We start from the raw sequence: 22,946 nt of genomic DNA on the forward strand, positions 1-22,946 counted from the left end.
GTGGTTGTGATTTGTTTTTATTTAACGTTTTGTTTTTGTTTTGCCCGGCCCACTTTTCATGTGCAGGGCTTTCTTACCGCCCTGCTACACCCCTTAAAAATGTAAATAAATAAAATAATGGAAGAAAATTGTATTTTGCATATTTGACTGCTCTGTTCTGTAGCCAACATAAGAGTTTCTACAAACCTAAATCTGTCAGAAGAGATTTTAAAATGTATTTTAACCTACCAGTACTTTTTGTATGGTATAGACTCATCATATGGCATTTTTCATAATCCATTTGAACAAAATAATGCACAGTGATAGAAAAGGAATGCCATACTGGGAAAGGGGATTAATGCTATTATTGTGTAACACACATGTCCTAAGAATGAATCTAAAAATCATTATAACAGATTCACGGGAAGGATTGAAAACATTTCCACTACTTTTCATTGACGTCCTGTACTTTTGTATGTGTGCATTGAACATGTAAAGTACATTGCTTTAACTAAACTAGTACATGTACAAAGTGTAATAAAATGAATACATACCTTCGTTTCTGGAGTAAAATGAGTAAAATTTTGAACAATAACTGAATTCTAATATTTAAACACCTAAATTGGACTGGGGAAGTTATGGAGACTTTTACACTGTACAAGCAAAATGATTTACAACTGTAAAAGTTCCTTTAATGCCACATATTGGGGTGCAAAATAAACAAAAAAGTGACTTGACTTTGGCATTCCTCAATCCTCCCATTGTAAACATGGAAAGATCACTCCACTGGCAACAAGATGCATCTCACTGAAGCTTAATAATCTCTTACCTTTTCTCCTCTGTGACCCGGTGACCCCGGTCCCCAGCAGTGCCCTGAAAAAGAGTTTGAATGGCTCACGTAATGTAACTACCATTATCAAAGTGTGTGTGCACAGTTTACCAATTGGTCTTTGTTTTGACACTTCTCAGCATTTTCATATGGAGCATTTCTCATGAAAAGTACTTCCCCTAAAACTGTAAGCAGGACTTTACATTACACATTTAATTACTGAATAAAGATAGTTATTTGTGATAGTTGTATATTAGGTAGAATGTACTGTACTGATTGATGGGGGGGGGAGGTTGTGCACATAACAAAAAATGACATGTAACAAACCAGCCTTCCACTTTAAATAATAATAATAATAATTCTCTCAGAAGGGCCAGCTTGCCAATGCTTTTATATGGTTAGTAATAAAAGTTTGGACTGTCTTGTGGGTGCTAAATCCTCTATCAACACAGACCATTATCCTAAAGGGCACATTACAATTTGATATCCATGCATAAAAGTCTTCTTGACTAAAAAGAAATGTCTTAACTTACCATTGGGCCAACACCACAAGGTTTCCAGACACGCCTCGCTTTCCTTGAGTTCCCTGAAACAAATCCACTTTGTAAGACAATGCATGGGAATGGCAACAAAGTCAGAGATGAGCTTTTGGCAAATTGCTGGCACACTTTTGAACTTAGATGTCTGCCCTCCTAAACGTAACCTCAGCAAAACCATTTGGAGTAATATTGCCAGAAAAGGCCATTTGTTATTTAACGTATAGAGTTTGAGGGTTTGTGGCAAAGTGGTGAGTGAATACACGTGAGTGCAGTGTAGAGCGAATAAAAAACAGACATACAATGATTTCCAGGTGCAAGGGTGTTTATTGATTTGATTAATAATGCCCAGAGCCTTATGGCAAACACCTGTAAATAATAATGTTGGAGTGATACAGCGGCGTGTATCACTCGGTATTTGTAATTCCCCGGGTTTGACCCGTAACCAAAAGTCAAATTTTACACACCAACACTAAACACAAAACACAAACACAGTTCTTAGTGATAGTGAATACGTACAAGTGGTGTAATACAGTTCTCCGTGAAATGCAGGGGTGAAAGTGATGTCTGGGTTTATGCTGGCTTTCGCTACAGCTCTGGATTGTGCAACTGGTAGTCTATTAAAAAGTTAACAAAACACTAACAAACACAAGCTCATGACCCCTCATGACCCCTAGGTTAACGGCGCATCCGCTCCTCCAATCCTCGGATGCCACACCGTTTACCGTCTGGGTCATTGAGTTTGGATACCGTAGCTGCGCCCCTTTCCTAAATGACCAACTTCCACCTACCCTACGGAATAAATTGTCGTACCATTTAGTTAAGGGTACACTGTTCCCGTTACACAGTGCCCTCACAGGTCTAGAGGGAGAGCTAACACCAAGCACCATTCGATCTCTGTCACAGGGTTCTACAGCTATTCTTGGCCAGTATATTATGTATTAATTTATATTTCCATCTGCTGCCCTGCTTAACAAGACCAAAATGTGGAAACATGAAAGTCTGCGTAGCTTAAACCCCTTACAGTATGTGGTTCAAGTTCAATATTGTTGGGAAGTTCATTGATTGCTGCGAATATCCGCAGGGATATCAATGATTCAAAGATAACAGTAAAGTTAAGTTTTTTAGTCCTTATAGGAGGTATTTTTTAGTCCTCATAGGTGGTCCAGTGGTTAAAGACAAGAGCTTGTAACCAGGAAGTCCCCTGTTCAAATCCCAGCTCACTCACTGATTCACTGTGTGACCCTGAGCAAGTCGCTTAACTCCCTTGTGCTCTGTCTTTCGGGTGAGACGTTGTTGTAAGTAACTCTGCAGCTCATGCATAGTTCACACACCCTAGTCTCTGCAAGTCGCCTTGGATAAAGGTGTCTCCTAAATAAACAAATAAAAATATAGAAAATATATTTATGTATTCTGCTTTTTTGTATCAAGTTTATGTGGATAAAGTAATAAAGATTAAAAGCGTGTCGAACCAGAGCTGCAAATGCCCCCCCACCCCACCCCACCCTTACCTTTCTATGATCAGCCTTATTCACAAAACTTGAAGGACTAAGGAATGTTTTGTTAGAGTTTTAAAACTGTTTTAGGGTTAGAATTGTTTCCCTTTTGAAAGCACTGTTTTATCTAATAGAATGGTATTTATAAACTCTTCAATTCTTAAAACTGTCCTTAATAATCTCAATATTAGATCAATAGAACTATTAATCTTTCAAAATGATTGAAATCATAATGTATGACAGGTAAAAGTATTATTAATGTTAACTATGTCCTTGCGGATATGCATTTATTATGGCTGATGTGATACAGCTATTTGTTTTACAACTGACAGGATACATTATTGACTCCAGCTGAAGCCAATTCACTATAGTAAGTTTCCACACAAGTTGAGCTTTTCAGTTTGATGGATTGCAAAGGTTAAACACTCCCCAGCTAGCCATACGATGCCTGGCCGATTCCGGTTGCAAAGCGGCAGTTGGCTAGCAGTTGCAGCGGCAAGTAGCAGATGGGCCAGTTCTGGCGCGATGCCGTTACCATCGGCTTATTTTGAGAGATAAAACTACAACACTGGCCCAATGTCGAACAAAAGACACATTTTAAATTATGTTTATTTTTGCACTAGCAGATTACATTTACTAGAATTCGTTTTTTTTCCATAGATTTATTAATAAATTCAAAGTTAACCATATGTTTTGTGTTCAGTATGTGAAATTAAGTATATTCAGTAGTAATAATATGTGCTGTTATAATTAACAACAATTATTTATTATTATTATTATTATTATTATTATTATTATTATTATTATTAATAATAATAATAATAATAATAATAATAATAATAATTATTATTATTATTATTATTATAGCTTATCTATAATAAAAAAATATCAACCCTACAGTTGTATGAAATGTATTTCATATGTATTCAATATATATTCAAATGTAACCAGTATTCTATTTAAAAAATAAAAAAGGCACACGCACTTGCCTTGAGCTTAAATCAAGAAACTGCTCAAGCAAAATCGCAGAAGTTGGAGACAGTTAGACAGAGAAGATACTTAGACAAATAGATAGACAGTATATAGATAGATAGACAGTATATAGATAGATAGATAGATATAAATAGATAATTTACAGATATATATATATATATATATATATATATATAGAGAGAGAGAGAGAGAGAGAGAGAGAGAGAGAGAGAGAGAGAGAGAATTATATATAGATTTTTTTTTTTTACTTAATTTGGCAATGCCTGTCAATCGAGACAGCTCATTTTCCAAGGTAAGGGTATTTATATTCAAATGAAATAATTTTATATTCAGGTATAAACAGTGGTGAACGCAATGTATTAAACTTTACTAGTGGTGTTCTTAAAACTTCAGCATATATTTTTTTATTTACTAATATAATTTTGTTACAGTTTTTGGTTTCTCTTTAAGTGATGTTTTTTTTATTTATTATTTTTATTTTAGAATTATTAATTTCTCAGTTTTACAAAAAATAAAAAATCCCAGATACGACTAGTTCTTCCAGCGACAGCGTGGGAGAAGTGCATTAAAAGTGCAGAGCAGTTAGAAGCAGTTTGAAAGCAGATCGACAGCTGCAGAAACTAAAATTAAACTTATAAATAATAATAATAATAATAATAATAATAATAATAATAATAATAATAATAATAATAATAATAATAATAATGACATGGCCTTCAAGCCAGTAATCTGTGACACCTGCATGATGTGAGAAATTCGAGAAAACCCAGCAGAGCTAAACCAAGTGTGTGTAAAGTGCCGCACAATCCAGGACTTGTTTAAACTAGTAAGTATGCTAGAAATGGAGCTGCAGGACATGAGACAGCAACAGGAGCTTGAGGAGCTGGCACACCCACAATTCATGGACGTCTGCACCCCTAGCAGACAGAAAGCCACCAGGGAGATAGAAGAGGGTCAAAACAGTTGGGTTCAAGTAGGGAGAGGCAGGGAAAAATAGAAACTTCGTCAAACACAACCACCAGAAATCAGAACATCCAACAAATTTGAGCCACTTCAAAATTTAGATGACCAAAAACAAAAAAACAAAAAACAAAAGGAACAACATCCAGGATCCTATTAACAGTGATGGCCAGACAGCAAAAAGAAGGGAGGTCATGATTGTTCGGGACTCCATATTGAGAAACACAGCAAGTTCAGTGCGCAGTCTGGACCTCCTTACTACAACAGTGTGCCTTCCAGGAGCCTTTGTCACACATCACTGAGAATGTGGACTGGCTCCTAGAATGAACAGGAGACGACCCGGTAGTAGTCATCCACATCGGTACAAACAACATTGGAAGAGACTGACCAAAATCCCTGCAAAACAAATTCAGAGATCTAGGAAGGAAATTAAAAGACAAGAAAACTGGTATTTTCTGGGATACTGCTGGCACCTTGCAAAGGAGCATACAGACAGCTGGAAATAAATAATCTAAATGCATGGCTGAAAATGTGGCGCACACAGGGAGGCTTCACCTTCCTTGAACATTGGACCACATTCTACAACAAGGACTATCTATATAGGTGGGACGGACTGCACTTAAATAAAAAAGGAACCAATCTTGGAGAAAGGATCCTTGAGGAGGTTCAGAAGCATTTAAACTAGAAAGGAAGGGGGGAGAAAACAAAAAAACAGAAGGGAGACCACATCAAAACAAGGGGAACAACTCAGGTAATAGCCATTAAACGTATTTATCTAAATGCTAGAAGTCTCAGAAACAAAATGTTAGAACTTGAAGCTACTGCACTAATAAGTAACTACAATGTGATAGGTGTTTCAGAAACATGGTGTGGCAATGTGCCCTGCCCCTGTGTGCATTTGTGTGTTATGTGTTGTATGTTGCGTGTGTTAATGTTGGTGTATAGATTGGTACACAGGATATAAACGGGTCTGTGTTTCACGTGTATTTAAAAAGTGTAGATTTGTATTTAGGCACGAGGAGAGCACAAATCACTTCACATGCTGGTTAAATGTAATATGTGAGCACGGGGTTGCACAGAATTAATTCACGTGCTGGGATTCAAGTGAATAATTAATTAGTAATTGAATCCCAGCACAACAGTATATATAGATGCACGTTTCTTTCACTCAGGGTTGGGTGTTCGAGTGTGGAGAACGGGAGAGAGAGAAGGAGAAAGAAAAGCAAAATAAAACGTAAAGTGTTTGTTCTCACCGTGTTTGTTTGTCTCCGTGCACCGTTTGTTAAGTGTTAGTTCGTTTTGTTTGACTGTTTATTTTGGCCTAAAGCGCCGTGTCCTGTTTTTGTGTTTAAAACCTTTTATTTTCTGTTCTGTTATTAAATGCTGAGCGAAAGCATTCGCTCAGCTTCACCAAACCCCAAATCTCTGTCTGTTTATTTCCTGCATCTGGTCTGACGCCACCCACTCCGGCCGTCTTTGTGACACATGGTTATCTGAGAGTGATGGAGACGAATATAATATTAGTGGGTATACACTGTATAGGGAAGACAGGCAGGACAGAAGAGGCAGAGGGGTTGTCAGAATTTTTTGCAACATACTCTTTTTATTTATGTATATGCTCTGAGCACACTCCTAAACTCAGGGGAGACGTTCAGGAGGACATTAAGATGTTTAAAACTCCTGTAGTGGATTGTTCGTGCACTGGGCTTGCAACGTATCCAGATGACTTTTTAATAATAAAGAAAATCACACAGACTCATTTAATTTGAAATTTTAATGAATCAGAGCAGTAGTAATGCTCTTTTCAGTTTATTAAATGCATATGTTAAAAATTGGATTGGTTGGTTGCGCAGACCACTGTAAATCCCAAGTCAAAAGCAGTCTGGCGATCCAGTGCTTTACAGGTTTAACAGCATTAATACTTCAATATAGTAATACAGATATGGTTAATTATATGCTTAGTCCATACATGCATAAAGCTAAAAACGCCCACTGCTAAATTCTAGAACATTCAATATATATATATATCACTCTCTTATGTCTAAAACATAATTTCTATACCTTATAGCAATGCATCAATATAAGAGATATTCAATTCAAATATATGCTTACCTTCCAGTATGTGGAAGTGTAGTGTAGGATATATTGAAAAATAAGAACTGTCTTCAAAAGGCAGAGACTTGTGAATATGACTAAACAGCAATCAGTTTTTCAGAGATCTTCAGAGCATGGATCACATCAGCTTGTAGTTAGCAAGTCGTGCGATACTTGACTGGGGTTTTAACTTGGTTTTTATAGGATTTTCCCTCCATTGAATACATCAGGTCCCAAGTAAATCTAATCATCACTCGGCCTTGACATTTCTTATCTTTAAGTTAATGATACATTCTAGAAGGATCTGTTCAACTCCTTTTTCAAAACTGATTGAATATAACTTCTTGCCAAAAAACATTGAAACATGATTTCATTGCTCTCTTTTTCCAACTCCTCCTTTTTCTGAAGTCAGATGGACCAAAGTTCACAGAATCCTTGCTATAATATAATACAAGTATATGTGTATATATGAGAGATGTTTTTAATATGTAAAACCAGCTCTATTTGATTATATTAAGCTGAGTCCAAACTACATGTCCCTCTTAGCCGCATATTAAATTACCTTTTCAGTGTGTTATCAATGGGCCAGTTTAACTTCATATACAAATGTGTGTTAACAAAGTTTTTGACAAAGACTGCCTTTGAATAAGCATACAGTGGTCAGTTCAGTTAGTTTCATTTAAAGTTAATCTATAATAATCATGTTAAATATAACAGCCTTGTATTCTCAGACTATGCCTGACCTCTCGCTGTTTCCAAAAGTTGCCTGCACAAGCAGGATTCAGGCACCCTTTTAACTTGCCAAGACTATTGTTTCAATTATTATGAAACTCCACTGTAAGCACTTTTCCAAATTCACCGCGTGAAGTAATTTTCTGGCCGATTCAAGAGACGACTGGACCAGTATCTTTTCAGATAATACCAAAAAACGCTTACTAATTTTTATAACTCAGCTCTCATTATTTTCTTATAATATAGTGAGATACATACTCCTGTCTTTCTTAAAGCACCTTCCGTTGTTATCATTCAAGGTTGGCAAATCCCACTTTCAAGAGCCAACACCGAATCCTTCTTTGAGATGCCAAAGACTAAGCTTTATTTTTTGAAGGTCTAATGCTCTTCCAGAATTCTACTGTGTGTCTGAGACAAACATTTAATTCTTTCACTTTACAGTTTCCCTGTAAATAAATACCTTTGTTTCTTACTGCAGTAAAATCTTTATATAAGTTATATAAAAAGGTATATTCTTTGGTTTAATTTATAGAGTAATGTCTAAATACTTTTTATTTAGTTGGAGAAACTGAACTAATTCTTAAATCGATTAAATGAAATTAACATTATCAGAAACGTGTCAACAATATGGTTGCAATGTTGTCAGTGCCATGCTTCTGTTATAATAAACCTTTACTATGTTCTTTGAACAGTTTATCTTTAAATGGCATTATAAGATGTATTTCTAATTAAGTTACTTCAGTATAACACTTAGAAATTGTAATATTATTTTACTCTATTGATAAATCTTTCAAGATTTTAAGGGAAGGTCCAGTTATTTATATCTAAATACAGGCTAGAATTAACATATTAAAATGTAATAGTGTTATAGTGACTGAACTGTGTCTGACCTTCTTCACTGTTCATACAAAATCCAGTCAAAGCAGGTTTTAAGACAACCTTTGCTTTTTGCCAATTTTAGGGTTGATTAATATGAAACTAGGGTTACCATATGGCTCCAGATTAACCGGACGCTTTGAGACAGACCGGAATTTCAAAATTCCCCCTAAATTGAAAGTAATTCACGTATAAATGAGCTCCACCTTTGCTGAGATTAATCCTGCTGTGGTGGAATTGCTTGGGCGCAGCAAACAATTCACACTGATCAGCTGCTTCTGATCAGATCTTAATGAACGAATAGCTAATTTATCGATAGAGCAACGAGATGATGATGCGATTGTATTTGCAAAATAATATGGGCGATTGAATTTTAACAAACAGAAAAAAATAGTGACTGGCTGCAATTCATTCTTAGTATAATACAATTATTTGACGCGCATGCGGGTATTTAAGCACCATTCTTAATTGTAGCTAAGGATGGTTCATTTACACCTTCATTTATTTCAATTTAGGGGCAAGTTTGAAATCCTGTTCTGTCTCACAGCGTCCGGTTAATCTGGAGCCATATGGTAACCCTAATGAAACACTATCGTAAGCATTTTTCAATACTCATTATTTCAAACCAATATCTAACTGAACGTATTAACACGTCCTATGCTTTCCATTCCCATCTCTTCCTGCCAGGTTCTAATTCATTTCTGTTATAGATAGAAAATGATTATTGTAAGATAAACTCCTATCTTCTGTTATCCGAAAGGTATTTCCGTTCGTTAATATTAACGAGATCGCTCATTATAGAAATGATCTTGGCTTTTAAATCGCTGACCATCAAAAATCCCTGCTTCATCGGCCAAAACCAATGAGTCATCTTCAACACTGCTTTTACTACAAGCAGGTGAGAATGAGGTTACAACATTAGTTTTATTCCTTCAGCAAGTTTACTGTTAGAGTTACAGTTTATACTTTAAATGATTTTATAACATGTTGTTCTAATTCACATATGTCAATATAGCAATCTCTTATAAACTACAATTCTGTTTTACTTCATTGATATACACAGAAGGCAAGAGGTTAATTTTTTATTATTAATATTAATATTAATTGAATATTTAAACTTACGACTGCTCATACATTTACTTAATGTTATTATATTAGGTTTCTTATTTATTAAAATACTTTTGTTTTTTCTTACTATAATCAAACCTAGTTCGATTGCTTGTAGCATATTAACTGTGCTCCATAGATTCTACCATTCTGCTCTCGCTGGATCAGAATGTTTTGAGACTCTGAGTCTAATTAAAAAATATGCTTTTGCCTGATAAGGGAGTTTTGGAACTTTCAGCAGGTCAGTCTGACCTTCAGTGCAATGAACTCCTTCTCACAGGCCTTACACAGATCTGCTAATAATATTTTCTAATTGTTGTATATTCTTTAAAACACATCACAGTCATTACAATATTTATTGCAGTTTCACAAATGTTCAATTTGTATCCCAAAGTTTCTGCTATCAGCGAGTCTGTTTCTGCTCACAGGTGTGGGTGACAGTCTTTAAAAGCCTGATACCTGCAAAACTTAAATCTTGTTAGCTGGACTCCCATCTCTACATTCTCCTTCCCATCGTCAGTGGGCAAACACATTTTAACTGAATCTGGGTCCATCAAAGAACCGCACACCCTTGCAACCAAGGCCTTCCATGCAAAATGATCTAATGACTTATAGCACAAAAGGGACATGCTAGAACCATCTGTGACAGGGTAGCACTATACATCAAAATAGTCTTGAAGCCCAGGTGTTAAATCTGGAATGAAGAATCAATATGGGTCAGAATAATGGACAAAAATTCAAAGGGCATAATAATAGGGACATGCTATAGACCTCCAAATTTAGGCACTGAGCAAAATAATCTGTTATACAATGACATTAAAATGTATCCAGCAAAGGAGAAGCCATATTAATGGGGGATTTCAACTTCCCCCATATAAAATGGGAAAACCTGGTGGGGAGCATGACAGACGAAATTGAAATGGTGGAAATGACAAATGACTGCTTCCTAATGCAGTTTGTCAAGGCACCGACTAGAGGGGAGGCATGCCTTGATTTAGTCTTCTCGAATAATGATGACAGAATAACTAAAACAGAGGTCAGAGAACCATTGGGAAACTCAGACCACAACATGGTCTCATTTGAAGTGCTTTTTAAAACCCCAAAAGTAATGACTAAAGCTAAGGTTTACAATTTTAGAAAGGCAAACTATAAAGGTATGAAACAGAGACTAACAGAAGTAGATTGGAGTAAAATAGAGAAAACATCCACGGAAAGAGGATGGCTGTTTTTTAAACCTTTGCGGTCCAATGTCGGACCCTGTCCGACATCATCAAAAAGACGGAAAAAACAGGTCTCTAGTGTTTTTTTCCGGAAAAAGCCAAGAAAACCATTCAATGGCCGAGTGAGACCGATAAGAGTCGATAGAAGCCGAAAAAAAGGGGTGGATCTGAGCAATACACATAGCCTGGCACCACAGAGATAACACGGACAAACAAACAAGATAGCTGCTTCTGCATCCAGTGCTCAAAGAATATCACTGACATTTGCAGAGCCTTTTGAGATGTTACAGTAATAAAATAATGACTTGGATCGCATTATTGAGGAGTTTGGTGATAAAATGAGTGATCAGGAGATGATTTATCGGTATGGTACTACTATGAAGAGGTATGTGAAAAATACAGTGAACAAGGGGTGGGGCGGGGCTGGAGATGCAGTGCTGAGTGACCTGTTGATATGCAGTGCCTTTTAAACCTATTTTACTGTAAAAAAAAAAATACTTTTAAACATTGCGTCTAAAATAAACTGTGCATGTGAGAATAAATTGGACCTGACGCGCCTGAGACGCGCTGACCGCAAAGGGTTAAAAATGTAATACTAGAGGCACAAAACAATTACATCCCAAAAGTAGATAAATCAAAATCTAAAACAAAATGGCCAAAATGGTTTAATAGATCAATTAAAAAAAATATTCAGAGAAAAAAGGCACTTTACAGAGCATTTAAAAGGGACCGAGGACAAAGTACACAGAAAGAGTACTTGGAACTGCAAACACAAGTCAAAAAGGAAGTTAGAAAGGCTGAGAGATAGAAATGAGCATTGCTAAGGGGGCTAAATTCAATTCCAAAAATATTTTCCAATATTAACAGCAAGAGAACATTCAAAGAGAAGGTAAAAGGTCTAAGAGATACAAATGTCAAAATCACATGTCGACCTGTTCCTATCCAGTTTTAAATAACTTTAGCATAACAGAGGCAGAAGTGTTAAAGGGACTAGGAGCTCTTACAATAAACAAATCCCCTGGGCTAGATGAGACCCTCCCAATAGTACTCAAAGAAATGAAAGAAGTTATTTACAAACTGCTAACCAAGATCATGCAACAATCTCTTGACATAGGTGTTGTACCGACAGACTGGAGAATTGCAAACGTAATACCGATGCACAAAAAGGGAGACAAAACCGAACCAGGAAACTACAGACCAATAAGCTTGACTTCTATTATATGTAAACTTATGGAAACTATAATAAGATCCAAAATGGAAAATTACCTTCATGGTAACAGTATCCTGGGAGACAGCCAGCATTGGTTTAGGAAAGGGAGATCGTGTCTAACTAACCTGCTTGATTTTATTGAGGCTACAACATCGACAATGGATAACTGCAAAGCATATGACATGGTTTATTTAGATTTACAGAAAGCTTTTGACAAAGTCCCGCATAAAAGATTAATTCTCAAACTGAACACAGTAGGGATTCAAGGAAATGCATGCACATGGATTAGAGAGTGGTTAACATGTAGAAAACAGAAAGTACTGATTAGAGGAGAAACCTCAAAATGGAGCGAGGTAACCAGTGGTGTACCACAAGGATCAGTATTAGGTCCTCTGCTATTCCTAATCTACATTAATGATTTAGATTCTGGTATAGTAAGCAAACTTGTTAAATTTGCAGACGACACAAAAATAGAGGAGTGGCAAACACTGTTGCAGCAGCAAAGGTCATTCAAAATGATCTAGACAGCATTCAGAACTGGGCAGACACATGGCAAATGACATTTAAGAGAGAAAAGTGTAAAGTTTTGCACGCAGGCAATAAAAATGTGCATTATAAATATCATATGGGAGATAATGAAATTGAAGAAGGAATCTATGAAAAAGACCTAGGAGTTTATGTTGACTCAGTAATGTCTTCATCTAGACAATGTGGGGAAACTGTAAAAAGGTCAACAAGATGCTTGGATATATAGTGAAAAGTGCTGAATTTAATTCCAGGGAAGTAATGTTAAAACTTTACAATGCATTAGTAAGTTCTCATCTAGAATATTGTGTTCAGTTCTGGTCACCTCACTACAAAAAGGATATTGCTGCTCTAGAAAGAGTGCAAAGAAGAGAGACCAGAATTATCCTGGGTTTAAAAGGCATGTCGTATGCAGACAGGCTAAAAGAAATTAATCTATTCAGTTTTGAACAAAAAAGACTACATGGTGATCTGATTCAAACATTCAAAATTCTAAAAGGTATTGACAATGTCGACCCAGGAGACTTTTTCGACCTGAAAAAAGAAACAAGGACCAGGGGTCACAAATGGAGATTAAATAAAGGGGCATTCAGAACAGAAAATAGGTGGCACTTTTTTACACAGAGAATTGTGAGGGTCTGGAACCAACTCCCCAGTAATGTTGTTGAAGCTGACACCCTGGGATCCTTCAAGAAGCTGCTTGATGAGATTCTGTGATCAATAAGCTACTATCAACCAAACGAGCAAGATGGGCTGAATGGCCTCCTCTCGGCAAAAACAAGTTAGTTTGTGTAGAATGAGACAGGGTGTCTGCTTGTTTACTTAAGGTACTTAACACTCCAAGACGCTCACATTTTAAATTTACGGAAGGCCATCTGGGTCAAAAACGTGTGCTGTTAGTACACGTTTCAAATAAATTACTACTTGTTAACTACACATACTATTTTTACTACACATACAAATTTGGGCCAATCAGTTCTTTAGAAATGAAATAAGCGCCAATTAATTTAAAGTAAATAGTATGTGTACTAAATGATCCAATGAAAAGTCGCCTCACATTTCCATGCTCTTCCAAAAGTGATCAGGGAATCTGAGCCTTTGAATATTTTTAAAAGCCGTCTCAAAACACACTTTTTTAAACTTGCCTTTCCTATTGTTTAACGTATGTTTGTACAATGTTTTTTTATATGCCTTTTCCTGTAGTATTTTTTTTTATTTCTGTCACCGTAAATTGTAAATGGTGAGTTACAAATACCATGCGCGTTACACTGGATGTGGTCATTTTAGTGGATTTTATTGTTTGTATTATTATTAACAGTGGTCGATGCAATTCCGTTTTTCAATGCAGATTCATTCTTCTGCTTGTTCATTTTCTAACTTTTGCATATCCTTGTTTACTTTTGCTTTATACTTTGGGGGTGTACAAACAATACAGTGGCATTTTGTTATAAAATAAAACTGTTACTTAATACCCACAGACACAACCTTTTAATGATTGCTAGAATGTTGCAATTTAGTTATGTTAATGATATAAGGTTGTATGTTAGTGGCTTCTCCATGATTGCATCTGAAGTATTTGAAGATGTTAGTGATGTTACATATTAAACGCTGGGTCTCAATAGTCGACGGGGCTTCTGGCAAATATTGTAAAGAAACACCCCCGGCACTATACAAAATACATTATTATTATTATTATTATTATTATTATTATTATTATAGATTGTGATGACCCCTACTATTTTTTACAGTAAAGCAGGAGACAGAGATAACAATTATTAACAAATGTATTATACTTGATAATAAACAAGGTCCCAGGACCACGGCAAGTAAAATAACAAATGCAAAACCTCACTGAGACGGGTGCACACAGCAAATGTTTGCTTGCAGCGCAGAAGAAAATCTCCTGCTGCCATATTTGCAATATTCCTTATTTTAAATTGATGTCTTCTTGTCTAAATGATACCAGTTTATTGACTACTGTGCCAATTACGTAGGAAATACATAGCTCTTGTCATTTAAGAACAGGCTGTGTGGTCCAGTGGTTAAAGAAAAGGGCTTGTTACCAGAAGGTCCCCGGTTCAAATCCCACCTCAGCCACTGACTCATTGTGTGACCCTGAGCAAGTCACTTAACCTCCTTGTGCTCCGTCTTTCGGGTGAGACGTAATTGTAAGTGACTCTGCAGCTGATGCATAGTTCAAACACCCTAGTCTCTGTAAGTCACCTTGGATAAAGGCGTCTGCTAAATAAACAAATAATAACATGTACCAATTAAAATTTGTACACCTGGTCATTTCTGTGCTCTGATTGGTCCAAATGAGTACATGTAGCGAATATTTGAAACATGTACTACACAACCAGGATCCTTGACCCAGGATGGCCTTCCATATAAATTTACCTCAGAGACTAAACATTCTAGCTGTGAAACTAATGTTTATTTCAAGTACTTAACATTCCAAGACGATTGCCTTTGAGTTAACCATTAGATTGGTCTGTATTGCTGATGTGCAGGTATTATTCCAAATTAGCCCCCTTGAGTCACGTTTTTAATAGTATAGGTAGGTACACAGTTAGTAAAATTACAAATATATCAGTCACTTGTTAAATTGACTATTTTAGCTATTATTATTAGTTGAGGCTTAATTTTTAGGCTTTTGTTTTCGGCATTTAATCATATTTACTATTTTTCGTATTGTGGTTACACTTAAGCCTTTGCAGTAAGTATATAATAATACATGTTAAATGTATTTATAAGGTTTTACATTTTTTCTATTGACGTTTAACATGTTTTTATGCACAATGATTAATATTAACATAGTTATTAATACTTTATTAATACTTTATTTTGTGAAATATGTTGTAAATATACTAAGTATTTACATTTCATTTAAATTTTAGCTTCAGAATATCGATCGCTATATTTCAATATGCAGTGTTTTAGGAGAGAAAAAAATAGGCAGTTGCTGTACATAGTAGAAAAATTCTATTTTTCTGTCTATGTGTAACATGACTCGAAATTACGTCATTATTCTCCTGGAAGGATAGGGCATATTTTAATATGGCTACAGCAGCTGGAACAGAAACATGCGTACAGCTGCTGTACATATTAAAAGAATGCTGATGTGCCACACTATAGCTACAGATCTTACATTGAAGCGCCACCTGATGATGATACCAATGTCTACACATGGCGTGTAAATGCTGTTTATTATTTATCACTCAAAGGCATGTGGTAATAACAAATTCTAATAAAGACTTAAGTCATTCAAACAAACATATTCTTTAACTAGTACTTATTTTAATAACCCAATGCCAGGCAGTTGTGGATTATTTGGCATGCCAGGAGTAGGCAGTAGTCCTGTTGGTCCCATTAATAATTTATCAATAAATATGTTTTCAATATTAATTATGAAAGCACAAAGTCAGCAGAGACTTAAAAATAAAATCCAGGAGTAAAGTTAAAAGAGAGGTTGGTGCGTAAAAAAATTATTTCTTACATGTTTATTTTTTTGTGTTTTTTTAATTTCAGATATGTTTGATGAAAACTGTTTACAAAAGTCGATTTTTTTTTTTTTGATAGTTAAAATCTGAAATTATGTTTGCCCACTCTACTGTAAGTGGATAACTACCGAAACGATGGACTGTGTCCCACGTCCCACGTGACCACCTACGGGAAAAATAGAATACTGTGCATTTTGCCAGCACACCATACCTGAAGACACTTTGAAAAAAATAGGCTATAAATATTACATTAGTCGTTGTGTTGGTGGTGGGGCAGTCCAATGTTAAAATATTAATAAACTTTACAAACAAGCAATTTCTTTACCTATAACCGTTACATTAATAATGGCGGAGAGGTCATCTTTTACCATGTAAAGATAAGTCTGTGGCAATTCCTCTCATCCACACTGTTTAAGATATTTTTCTTGTTTGGACAGTAGTATGTTGGTATTTCATGAATGAAATTGTTTTGAAAGCCATGGTTTGTTTATTATTGATAGTTAAGAATTTTATGAAGTTCTGAATTTATTGTTCACAGTTGTCAGTTGTCTTAAGGAGAAGAATTGCTTGGCAATTTTTATCTTATGAGTGACCATAATATAAATAATGTATTCATTCGTATTTGTCAGAAAATATGCCTCGCCATGATGTAAGAATTCTGGTAAAAACAGGTTAGTACTGTAATTGTGCACTTAGGTAATTCTTTCAAAAATCATGCTGAATTACAAAAAAAAAAAAACGCCATCAAATACCAGGTTTATAATTTCTGATTTATGTCCGATTTAATGTTTAATGTTTTTTACATCATAATTTTCTAGTTATTATTTGAGGTGTAAATCCAGATAGAGACTATCTAAATGTGGGAAATGTTTACTTAAACATATTTTGCCAATTGTAGCTGGACTTTATTTTGATGTAGAAAAGTGAAGAAAAAACTGCACTTAAAAAAACTTTGAAACTCATCCTGTTATTGTTTTTATCTCTATTCATATAAAAATGGCACATTTAGATTTTTTGAGGACACATTTTGGTGATAGTGACAGCGATTATGTTGACACAAACAGCGTGAGGAACCTGAAGAGAGTCCTCATTGCTGTCTGCAGCACCAGCCATCTCAGCACCACCAGTATTTGTGGAATCAAGTACTCCTGCATCTATCCCTGCTTGTATAATCCGGCCACCATTACCATGCCATCACCAGTCTAACAAGGACAAAGAGTTGGGCAACAATCTTCCTGACCGCATTTGTTCACACCATCATCCAGTTTAGGAATGGAGGACTGTACGGAAATGAATCCATTCCATGCAGTGGTAAGCAAATTTATCTAATACTGTAGCTATACGTTCAATTTATTTTAAGTAAAATCTATAAAGCATTAAGTATTTTATTACATATATATATGTATATTGTGATAATGTGATACATCACAATATCTAATCTAGGGACTAAATAGATTAAATATCTAATCTAGGGACTAAATAGATTATATCGGGCGATCTAATCTAGGGACTGCACGTTTGCGCTATCCCAAGAGCCCTTGTGGGACAGACTGTAAAGAATTGTACTGTAAATCGGGGTGCTACAGTGGTGTCAGAAGCGAGAAGCATGGAAGGCATTTGCTGGGGAGAAGACGACAGCACCAAGAAGCAGATGGTGTCGGAGGAACAGCTCCAGATCCAGCGCCTCGCCAAAGAGCTAGCATGGCTACAGGAGAAGGCAACAGCCGAGCGCAGTTAGAGGACGCTACCCCCGATACCTTTCCAGCAGTGGTAGCAAAGGCGGGTTACCCATGTCTGGGAGGCAAACCTGACGAAGGACGGAGCGGCTGACGGTGAGCTATCCAGGGACCAGGGCTGGAGGTCAGCAGAGACATCTCCACATTTCACGCTTGGCAGTGTAAGCTCCATGCACCATGCCCGAAGATCTGGGAGTGAGTAGCCCGGATCACAGAGGCTGCAGAAGAAGACGATCCAGCATCATACATAGCAGGCCGGTGTTTCCAACACGAATTCTGGCTGGCTGACGTCTGGGACCCCTGCATACTGGGCTTGGACTTCCTCAGGTGGGGGCAGCCTTGGACCTGTGGCACCCAGAGCTATTGTTGGGCAGGACCTGGGTCCTGCTGGAGGCTGACAGCAAGAGGGGGAAACCAGACTGGCACGCCCGTCGGACCACCAGGGGGCAGGATGCAGGCCAAAGCAGACGGATGACACAGGACTGCTTGCCATGCCGCAGCGGGTGTACCCGGAGGCTCAGGGACTAGAGACTGGACTTTGGAGCTGACGGGACGTCCGGTTGCTAGGTGGGGGCATGTGATGCACAGGACTTAGGACTTAGGCGAAAAAGTAGAATCCAAAATGGCAGCTACGCGTCACGTGCAGTCACCCCCAAAAAGTGATATGTGTAATCACATACCGTCATCAACATATATGTGACAATAACTTTTGATTTTGGTCCATTTTGGTGGTGGAAGAAAAGAAAATAATAATAATAATAATAATAATAATAATAATAATAATAATAATAATAATAATAATAATAATAATAGTTGAATTTGTAAGATTAACAAGTTTTCAAAATTATTATTATTATTATTATTACTAGAATTACAGTATTATTCAAACGTCCTCACAGTGCTTTTCGTTTATTTTATTTATTTTTTATTTTTTGAATGGAAATGTGTTTACCAGTGTTGCCAGACAAAATGAAAATACAAAGTATTTATTTAAAAAATACATTTTTTCTAAATTATGACATGTCCTGAATTTTTGGCAGACGTGAAGGGGCATCGGAATCAGGTTTTGCAAACTGCCCGTGACTGACAGCTGCAGACTTGGGTTTCTGTAGTAGGCTACTGTCGGTGGATTCTGTTTTTCTTTTGCAACAGCTACCAACGCCACCTAGGGAACATTAATTATGTTGATGATGTCATCAAAAAGAGGTGGATTTTCATTCTTGAACGACTGTATAGCCATTCATAAAGTGCTTTGCGACTGTTGCCCATTTGCTCATATTATTTTATGAATAGCAATATGGTCGACTTTCATTAGCTTTAAATGAAATTAATTTTATTACGGCAGTCGGCAAGTACTTTTATGAATAGGGCCCATAGGCTTTAATCTGTTGAAATGTACTACACATTCTTGACCATCCCCTTCTTGTTTAACCCTATACAAAACATCTGAAATTCTTTTCACAATTTTAAATGGTCCTTTGTATTGTCGCTATAATTGTGGGCACACTCCTTTTTTCCTAGCCTGTTTTAACTAGACTGTGACAGGGTGCTCCTGTCACATGTGCGGGTAACCGCTGATATGCAAGACATAGAGACATGGGAGTTGGAGTTGAAACACCGCTCAAGCACGCAGGATTTATAAACACAAAAGAACAGAAAGTAAGCAAATGGGTCATGTCACGCTACCAATGATGGTAGCGCACAGAGGACACATACAGCAGGCTATGTTTTCAAGCAAGCACTGGATTCAGGGAGTGAATCCAGTGCTTGCTTGAACACTGCTTCTATAGACCATCATCACATATGACAAGAGCTCATCCCAATTAGATTGATTTTTATCTACAAACAGAGAAAGCATAGAGTTGAGTGTATAATTGAATCATTCAACAAGTTCATCTGATTGAGGATGATAGGGGGAAGTTCTAGACTTATTGATCTCCATGAGTCTACATAGCTCACTAAAAAGAACAGATTCAAAATTCCTGCCCTGATCTGTGTGGATTGAACGTGGGGTCCCAAAACGACAGATGAACTGTTCTACCAATACCTTTACCACAGTAATAGCCTTCTGATTAGGCAAAGGGAGAGCCTCTGTCCATTTAGAAAAATAATTTCCAACAACAAGGATACATTTGTTTCCTAAGACAGATTCAGGAAGAGGTCCTAAAATATGAAGTGCTATCCTTTCCATACATCTTGAAGTTTTAGAAGGACACAATGGGGAACATGGATTACGAGATGCACAATCTGAACACTCCCTACACCACCTCTTTACATCCCCAGACCAACCTGGCCAAAAGAAGTGAGCTCTTACCTCCTGTAATTTCTGTATCCCCACGTGACCCCCTGTAACATTGTTATGCAACATTTTCAATACTGCAGGTACTAATGATCTAGGGAGAGCCACCTGAACCCCAGAAACCAAATTTGGGTAGGTGGGGAGAACCCGAACCAACCGCTGGCCCTGCACTTGAAGTTGGATCCATACTCCTGTAAATCTCCTCAATGTAGGGTGAGCTTGTACTTCCGAGCATATCTTCTGCTGTCCCCTTGCATTGTAGTAATTGTTTAATTGCCGAATCCTCCTGTTGGGCCTTCTCCAAATTCCCATCCCATTCAATTACTTGAACAGCAGCCGCTAATGGTTCTTCAGGAGGTATACTCAATATAGCCTCTGATGCATATCTCGCACTCTGGGCGAGGTCTTGTTCCATCTCTGTCTGAACTGGGAGCCTTGAAAGAGCATCTGCATTAACATGCAGTTTTCCTGGACGGTGCACAATTTTATACTGAGAACTTGCAAGACGTTCCATCCACCGAGCGAGCTGACCTTCAAGTTCCTGGAAATTGTTCGACCATCTCAGGGAGTTGTGGTCTGTCCGCAGTACAAACTCTTTCTGAAGTACTGCATGAAGATGACCTTCTTAGTAGTAGCATACCGACGCTCTTGTTTTGTCAGGACCCGGCTAGCATACTCTACTACTCTCTCCAGCCCTTCATGGCAGCAGGGAATACTGTGGCTGGAGCCCCACAAAGGGGAGCTGCTGGCTATGAAGAAGGAGGGGAAGGTGAGGCAGGGCAGGGCCCTGTCTGTAAATAATAATATTGTTGTGTGGTGATTTGGTGGTGGTTGGCAGGGATGGGGTTAATTTCCTATCCCTGCCGATTTCCATTACACGAGAGTAGATGTTAAAACTTCATGCTGATTTGAACTTGGCTCTCGTCAAGATAAGCACCAACTAAGACGTAGCTTTACAGTAAACTAATGTGATCCATAGGTGTCTCCATCCATTTGCGCTTCCTTCCATATGATGATGTAGATATCCTTCTGTCAGGTGTTGATGACTGAAGTATAATGCTGGTTTCAGGGATCAGCTTATTTTGTCTCCCTAGCGCATCAGCGCACACAACGGCTGCGATGCTGGCTCCGGGGATCAACCACAGTGCGGTCTCCCCAGCGCATCAGCATGCAAACCGTCTGGATTGAGCTAAGTAGGGTACATCTCTGGGGTCTTCAAGTGGGCACCTTCCATCCTCGGTGTTTCGTCGACTAGCCCACGACACCTCAAGAGGGCTCGACGGTGATTCTGGCGTCCCAGAATCACCCCCCTCCATCCCCCACTCAACTCAGCCCAGCTTTCCATCTCAACAACAGGTGCTGCTCCTCTCTGCTGCTTCAGATAAGCCAAAATACATGTCAGAATGTGGCTGGAGCTAATTGAATAATTGATAATTAAGCTCCAGCCACATGGTATAAAAAGAGAAAATCCTTTGTTTGGTGGTGGGAGTTGGTGAGTGAACAGTTTGTTACTGTGTTTCTGTATTTTTGTTTGAAAAAGTTCAAGTTCAGTGAAGGCTCTGACAAGCCTGAACAGTTTTGTTTTTGTTTAAACTTTTGTTTTGGCCCTTGAGATAGTTATTTTGTTCTTGTTTATTGTGAAAGTTTTGTTTTTGTTTAACTGTTTTATTTTTGCTCTGTGAGCAGTAGTGTTTTGTATTTTTATTTTCTGTTTGTTTATTAAACCGCACAGCCGTGCTTCAGTCAAATGTTTTCTTGCAGAAATGCTCACTCTGCTCCAATCTTCACTTGCCAAAGGAACCAAATACTTCTCCATAGCCTGCTTTAAATTCTCACAACTACCCCGAGCTTCAGGAGTAAGTTCTCCATAAATATCACAAGCTCGTCCAGAAAGCAATAAGGACATGAATTTCAATTTCAAATCATCATTCCATTGATTAACTTCAGCTGCCATTTCAAATTGTTCTCTAAATATCTCTGGCATAAATACTGGCCTATGAGGAAGCAAGTTCCTGTTACTAGAAGGTAGGGTAGTGTATTAACTGGATTTGCAGAGAGTAGCGTATGGCTGCCACCACCTTTGATTACCCGGGGAGGTCCGGAAATAATGGATTGCTGGGAGTCCTATACAATAAAAGAATCACCAGGAAATAGGACTAGTATAAAACAATAATCACACATTTATTGGCAGACAATAAAAAAGAGCATTGTGGGTGACTATTTGAAGCATAAGACAGTTTTAAATATACTACAGGCGCAATGAGAAGAAATCCCTTGGCAGCAAAAGCCACTGACAAAGAAATCGAACGATTTATATTAAGATGGTTCAATCTTTCATCAGACAGAGGTGGAGGACGCAAAGCCAGGGAAATTATTAAACTGCAGAGAGAGGCTGCATCCAGAGTGGCCACATCCCATTCTACAAATACAGCAGAGGACAGTGAATATGATTAAAATAACAAGTATTTGTGATCACTATAAGGTTTTTAGAAAATTATGAATGATGCATTTTCACTTCTTTAGTGCTGCATTTTTCAGGACCCCACTAGTTGCTCTTTTAAGGGATTCTGAACGGGTTCTCCCAAAAATGAAATATCAATGCTAACCACTCCATGTCCTTGTTAGTATTAAGATCCTGTTGCATTTATTTGCTTTCTCGCATTCTGGAGCACAATTTTTAATGAAGAAAAAATATAAAAACAGTCTGCTTCGTATAGCTGGAAAGGTGGAAGTACAGTAACCAACCATGTAGAAACACCCTGGAAAATAACAACACTGATCATGTTTTTTTCACTAATCTTTCTCTCATTTTTTGCTGTGTGATCTAGACCAGTGATTCTCAATCCTGGTTCTG

General features: G+C 37.4%; 1 long non-coding RNA gene across 7 annotated transcripts in view; it reads right to left on the reverse strand.

Annotated features, from left to right (window-relative positions):
- The window catches only part of LOC117394351 (uncharacterized), a 52,102-nt gene that overhangs the window by 18,131 nt on the left and 11,025 nt on the right, over positions 1-22,946 (reverse strand). For 6 of the 7 annotated variants that reach the window (XR_009319735.1, XR_009319734.1, XR_009319729.1 and 3 more), the window contains exons 1-3: positions 6,906-7,049; positions 1,342-1,394; positions 809-852 (exon numbers count right to left, since the gene is read on the reverse strand). This is a non-coding gene — a long non-coding RNA (uncharacterized LOC117394351). Of the gene's footprint in view, positions 1-808; positions 853-1,341; positions 1,395-6,905; positions 7,050-22,946 lie in introns of those variants that run through there. The other variant, XR_009319727.1, reaches the window with a different exon arrangement.

This window comes from Acipenser ruthenus, chromosome 3 (assembly GCF_902713425.1).
Source record: "Acipenser ruthenus chromosome 3, fAciRut3.2 maternal haplotype, whole genome shotgun sequence".
Taxonomy (NCBI): Eukaryota; Metazoa; Chordata; class Actinopteri; order Acipenseriformes; family Acipenseridae; genus Acipenser; species Acipenser ruthenus.